This window comes from Pecten maximus, chromosome 19 (genome assembly GCF_902652985.1).
Source record: "Pecten maximus chromosome 19, xPecMax1.1, whole genome shotgun sequence".
Taxonomy (NCBI): Eukaryota; Metazoa; Mollusca; class Bivalvia; order Pectinida; family Pectinidae; genus Pecten; species Pecten maximus.
The window spans coordinates 6,289,675-6,296,435 of record NC_047033.1 but is presented as its reverse complement, the minus strand read 5'-3'; the positions used below and the strand labels follow the sequence as shown (position 1 = coordinate 6,296,435).

The 6,761-nt window shown below is 36.4% G+C and overlaps 1 long non-coding RNA gene across 1 annotated transcript; it reads right to left on the bottom strand.

The window, feature by feature from the left end:
- Positions 1–4,872: 4,872 nt before the first annotated feature.
- LOC117317277 lies at positions 4,873–6,195 on the bottom strand. Its single transcript, XR_004530155.1, has 2 exons — positions 5,953–6,195; positions 4,873–5,337 (listed from the first exon to the last, which is right to left on the bottom strand). It is a non-coding gene; the product is annotated as an uncharacterized LOC117317277 (long non-coding RNA).
- Between the last annotated feature and the right edge of the window lie 566 nt (positions 6,196–6,761).

Here is a 6,761-nt window from a genome sequence, read left to right as displayed (position 1 = left end):
TCATTTCTTATTTTCTTGGGTTGACAACATACTGAGTTATTGGGCAGTTACAGTCCAATTACACTCGGAACGGTAGTTTAGAACTCGAACAGTATTTTAATTTTTCTATTCCACAAATCGACCGATTCGTCCATTCGTGTTAACTATGGGGTGTACTGACACTTTTCTTCCTGTGATTAAAACTTTCCAACAAGCGTGGTACCTAATCGAAGTCTGGCAGTGATTAGACGGAGGAGCAGGACATGATGCAAACCATCGTCAAAGCATACATTGCGTTGCCTAAAAGGTTAGCATCTTTCAATATATTTCCTATTCTGAATTATTTATAGCAAAGTACTTTGTTAATCTAAAAGAAATATTTCCTAAATGATCTTATATTATATACAAAACATGCTATGATTCGATTCTAATAAATTTCATATCTCGCCAGCCGTATGCACACGTGTGCTTACAGTAATGTTGATGTACAAATTCCCTGCTGATGTCAACAGTTAAACATTTTTATCGATGTAGAGCTGTTATGTATTGTAATCTTTTGTTATTGTCTGACTATATTCAGCCGAATGAATAGGTATCACCTGTAGCTTTCCAGTAAATACACAACAGTACACTTATTGGAGAGCTAAAGGAAAGATTTTGTAATAACACATGATTATGTTAGGCAATGGGAAAAACTATAACAACGGGCTTGGTTTTTTTTTTTACAAACGAGTGAATTTGAAAATATATATACAATGTATATACTGTATGTATATCTGTCAACAAGTAACACAGAATTTCTCTAAACTTAATGCGGTATTAGTGTACTATAGTGAACTATATGTTTTCCTTTAACAGAAGGTTTGAATCACACACATTTTTTTTACATGGAACATACATATATATGTATACATGTCAAAGCACTGAGGGACACATTTCTAACAGTAAGTGTATTACCATTGGATTATCAATATCTGCATACATATGTCATTTCCCCCTAAATTTATGTCCACAGAATTTCTTTTTCTATCAATTCCCTTGAGAGATTCGTGTATAATTCCAGAAATATGTGATATATCTCTGATGAAAACATTAAAATGTGGTATTACGGTATTGTCTTTTCACTCTTTAATTGTGTGATTCGTTTGTATTTCAATCTCTCAGAGATACAAGAGTTATTCCAGAGGAATATTCTCCAATGAACCAATCAGATTACTTGAATTCAACGCTGGTGTTTTGAATGCACGGTATATTTACGTTGTAAAGAACTCACTTTCACCGTCAGCAAGCATTATTTACATGAAGAAAACAAATCAAATCGCGTATATCTCATACACCTGTAATGCATGCACTTGTGAAAAAGCATGCAAAATATGACACATTACATAACTGTCCTATGTATCAATACCTGTTGTTGTTTGAAGCTGAGATATAATCCTCGAACTGCATATTATGTAAGATACTGAACCGTCTTCGGCGCCTGAAGTCTGGCTGGTATCTTACATAATAGACAGCTTAAGAATTATATCATTTACATACTAATCAGATTCAGACGCCTGCGAGTAATATTTTGTATTTGAGAGGTTTAAAAGATCGACAACAAGTCAAAGATAGGCATATTAGATATCAAAAGGATGTTGGATTAAGTCCGTCTGGCATCCTGCTTCTAAAGCACATAAACTATGGGCACATTGGAAGTGTTGAGATAAAAACACCACACCCCGGACTGATAGACCATTACCTTCCTGCAGCGCGCCACTTTCAGACCAATACCCCGCAACGTGATTACGAATTAGGCTCGTCGGTAAAATATAGAATTCTCTAGCCGATCGGTATATTGCGGCTAATATTACCAGGGCTACATACTCCCAATAAAGGAAAATAACTCGTCCCCACTTTGTCCATGGGTAACATCATGATTGCATCTGAAAATAACCAATTATTCACTGTGATAATCAGTCAAATATTATTAACAGTTCTGGAATGACGCTTGGTTTCTTTGTCACCACCATTTCTCATTTCTGAACTGAAATTGTGATCCGGCCTTGAACTAGATTTTCATTGCGGTGAATAATTATCGTGAATAAATCAGTTTTATCCTTCCGCTTACAATGACGTATAATTATTAATGGATTATTTTTAGAAACAATTACGCTTCGAATGTAGATCAATTTCAATTTCAAACAGTTTTATTGACATAAACATTGATGGCAAAAGGAGTGGACATCAGGCAAAGCCTATATAAGTTGTCTCCAAAACATAATAACACAGTGATACAAGACAAAGTGCATTTAATGTAGATTACCAATTACAATGTTATGCAAGGGAGACATATCTTATACAAACTGCATGATTTAAAACAGTGTTGATAACACAATATCTGTTTTAAAAAGAAATACAGATGTATGTGTATATATAAAAATCAGTTAGGTTTAAAAGACAATTTGAAGATATCGAATCTAGTTTTAGAACCCTTCTGAAACATTGTCTCACTTAACTTCCGATTTTTTGGTTTATGTAGAAAGACAACAGAGAGAAGTGAAATTATAACAAAATCGGAATTCGAGAAAGACAAAATATATCTATATTGCAGATCTGCCCATTTGTTTATGTACCCTCTAGAATTTGACTAACACTTTGGCCAAATGACTACAAATGTAAAGGGATTGCTTCAACTTTAATGATCCAGAAATAATGTTAACTATTTTTTCAAATATTAGTCTTCCGTTGTTATATTGGATCCTGACATGAATTATGGGTACATGGATGATGACATGAATAATGGCTACATGGACTATGACAGGAGTCGCTGTTACATTGATCATGACATAATTCGCTTTTACTTTGATCATGACATGATTCGCTGTTACTTTGATCATGACATGATTCGCTGTTACAATTGATCATGACATGATTCGCTGTTACAATTGATCATGACATGAGTCGCTGTTACATTGACCATGACATGACTCGCTGTTACAATTGATCATGACATGAGTCGCTGTTACATTGACCATGACATGATTCGCTGTTACATTGACCATGACATGACTCGCTGTTGCATTGACCATGACATGACACGCGGTTACATTGATCATAACATGACTCGTTGTTACATTGACCATGACATGACTCGCTGTTACATTGACCATGACATGACTCACTGTTACATTGACCATGACATGACTCGCTGTTACATTGACCATGACATGACTCACTGTTACATTTACCATGACATGACTCGCTGTTACATTGACCATGACATGACTCGCTGTTACATTGACCATGGCATGACTCACTGTTACATTTACCATGACATGACTCGCTGTTACATTGACCATGACATGACTCGCTGTTACATTTACCATGACATGACTCGCTGTTACATTGACCATGACATGACTCGCTGTTACATTGACCATGACATGACTCGCTGTTACATTGACCATGACATGACTCGCTGTTACATTGACCATGACATGACTCGCTGTTACATTGACCATGACATGACTCGCTGTTACATTTACCATGACATGACTCGCTGTTACATGTGTTACGAATTTACAGTCTACCAGTCGTAGATTATCTATATATATCATAACATGAGTTGAGCCCGACGCAAATACGTATTTCATAAGAGAAATTTCCGACAACTTTCCTTACCACGCTTTGCCGGTTGAGCATGCCGTTCAAAATGGCGAGATTCGTCAACTTAGATTCAGACACAATTCCAGACCAATTATCTTACCTTATATTGTAAACGAAGCATGCCTGGATCCTTCGTGATGTTATTAAGTTACTTATAATTGTGTTATGCATGTACACCCACTGCAAACATGGTTATTCTGCGAAATTCTGTGAGTGAATTCCGCGTTTGTTTACACTTTGGCGGACTCCAGAAGATGACGTCATTGCTCGACGCTGATTGGCTGATGCAGTACCACCAAAACGATGGGTACCCATTTAAAAATGATATACTAATCATTATTAGCGATGTTTTGGGTATCAGAGGCTTGGAAAGGTCTGTTGAAGTTATTGTTTACTTTCGCAACCAAGACTGACGTGATGCATGATGGGATACTCCCAAAAGCAGACGATACAGTTAAAGAAGGAAACAGATACCCAACCAGTCCTTACGTAATCATTACATATACCAAACAATAGTTATCAGCCCATCATAGTTCACGATCCAAGGGAAATAACTGGAATTAGAAATGGGCAACAACTACTATTTCTTATATCTATAATTAAGTATTCATAACGCCCAGAATATTACCAGTAACGTGACATTGGCTAACAGTATCAAAGTTATGTGTTGTATCCAAGAGACCTATTATCCGTTTTAATAATAATAAATGTACCACTATTTGTATTTGACGTGTTTGCCAACTTACTTTAATTCCAAGATACTGGACAGGAGCGAACCTAAATTTATGTTACTCCTTCTGTTTCTGTATTTCTACCATAAAGGTTATCTACATAAACTGGGCTGGAAATACGGGAGCAGGGGGCGAAACGTTACACATGGACTCATCACATGAGCCATTGTTAAATTGGATCATTTGAATTTCGTTATTATTGCTGAACGGTTTGGCCGGTGATCAAAACGATTTCCCCCCCAAATAAAATGTTATTTGTTTACAGAATCAATATGTCAGATTTGCTAATGGAAGGATAATGGTCACTTCACGTTCAACATAATACTTGTTCCACGGATGGAATCCTTGTTTGATCTATTGTTATTGTAATTGTAGTGCTACAGTAGGTATTGAAAGTGTCTAATGGTGTTATTATAGCACGATTGATCAATTCATACACAAACACTGGTTGTCGCTGTAACTGTGGTCAGAGCGGCACAGCCATACCCAGTATTGATAACACAATAAAGCATTCTATACAGTATATACATATTTATTTACAGTATTTATAAGGCTATTATATATACAAAATGCACACACACTCACACTCACACTACACATAAGGATATATACAGTCTTTTTAAAAGTTCTGTCCTCTTCCTTTCCAATCAACTCCTCTGGTCCTCTGTCCTATCACGTCACATGAGTGGCCAGCTATGAGCGTAGATGTAGATACTTCAGTATCTCATAACACTTCAGTGTTAACATAACAATCAGCCGATATCGGAATCATCATCACTGCCACATGGAAACCACACAGGTATACATGTAGGTCGAACTGTTGACCACTGACTTATATGAGTCAACTGCATCACCGGGAAACAAGGCTGGGTTATACCGCCACTGACTATCACATGTAGATGACCCTGTCATGATCAAAACTGTTACTGTGTTGGCTGGCCCATCTCACCCAGTTCCCTTGATAATCCACGGTAGAAAGCTGGTAAATACAGAAAATAGGACATAGTTTGTAGAAATCCGTAATATTCCAGGTAGTTTAAAAGTCTCTTCGCGTATACAAGAGCTAGATATTTATTTCACTTACGCGCTTCCATACATTTACACTCCTAACAAACTGGGGTCTCTAGATATACAATTATATATAAATTCATGATAATTAAATAACATTACTTAACTATTACTATAATTACTGAATAATATAGCATACTTATGCGAATTACCAGTTAAGTAAACATGCGGGTCCACAGCGTACAATAAATAATTACAGTCTATCACCTATGGGCCTCCATACCTATAGAAAACGCATACGCTTACTTTACACTAAATACATGACAATAACTGGCCCGTATACAACTAATACATGACTGATATACAAATATCTTGCTTATACAGCTTATTGATACTATAGTTACCATTATAACATATAGATAAACAATAACTAGTTATAGAAATTCAAACATACACGTAAACAACTCAGTCACGCACGAGTGGACCGCATCAACTATAAATGCTTGACCGGTCTCCTACAGGTAAATACTATAATCCAATCGGATAAATACATGGCAATATAAACCAAAAAGGGGCAAACACTTACCACAGTCAGCTTTCTGTGCTTTCACTCATATGAGACAAATATAACAATGTCTCCAATACCTCGAACGATCCTCCGTCCAGAGCGTGCCTTACCGATCGCCCGTCATCTGGTATCTCTCGCGCCTTATCGAAAATACTTACCTGACAGAGAGGTCCGACTTATAGGTAGCGCACCACTAAATATAAACCCTACATACATACCACATAGAAACACCACAAAAATACTTACCATGTTTACTAATCTAGTTATGCGAGCGTGACAGTCGCTACTGGGAGCTCTGTCCCCGACAAATATTGATTGCTAGTTCAAGTAGAAACTCTCTAAACAAATTAATATTTTAAATTTAAATATTGGCGTATTTCTTCTGTACGGTTGCTGACGTAAACTTGTAAAACTCACCATGCTTCAGCCTATGAAAAGTTTTCAAAGTTTCCAGTGTGAAGTATCGGCTAACGACAAGATCAGAGCACATTTCCCAAACTAAACTTTACAGACGTACAAACATGTAGTCACTATCATGCACCATAAGCAACAATCAATAAAAGGTTTTGCAGTGGCAATTTACAATTACTATTTAATTTCATACTGCATAATAAAGTACATTGTATTTTGGACATTAAATTACCATTAGTGCATTGAGAAAGCATAATTCAGAAGACGCATACCGTGCCGGAACACCTGGTCCTAATATCCTTGTACATGTTTTTACTGCATGTTACTCAAAGTAAAGCTATATTTTTTTCGTATTCTGTCCTCGTTCCGTCGATGTGAACTAAATTAGAATCACAGTTTTTTTTTAAATTATTCTC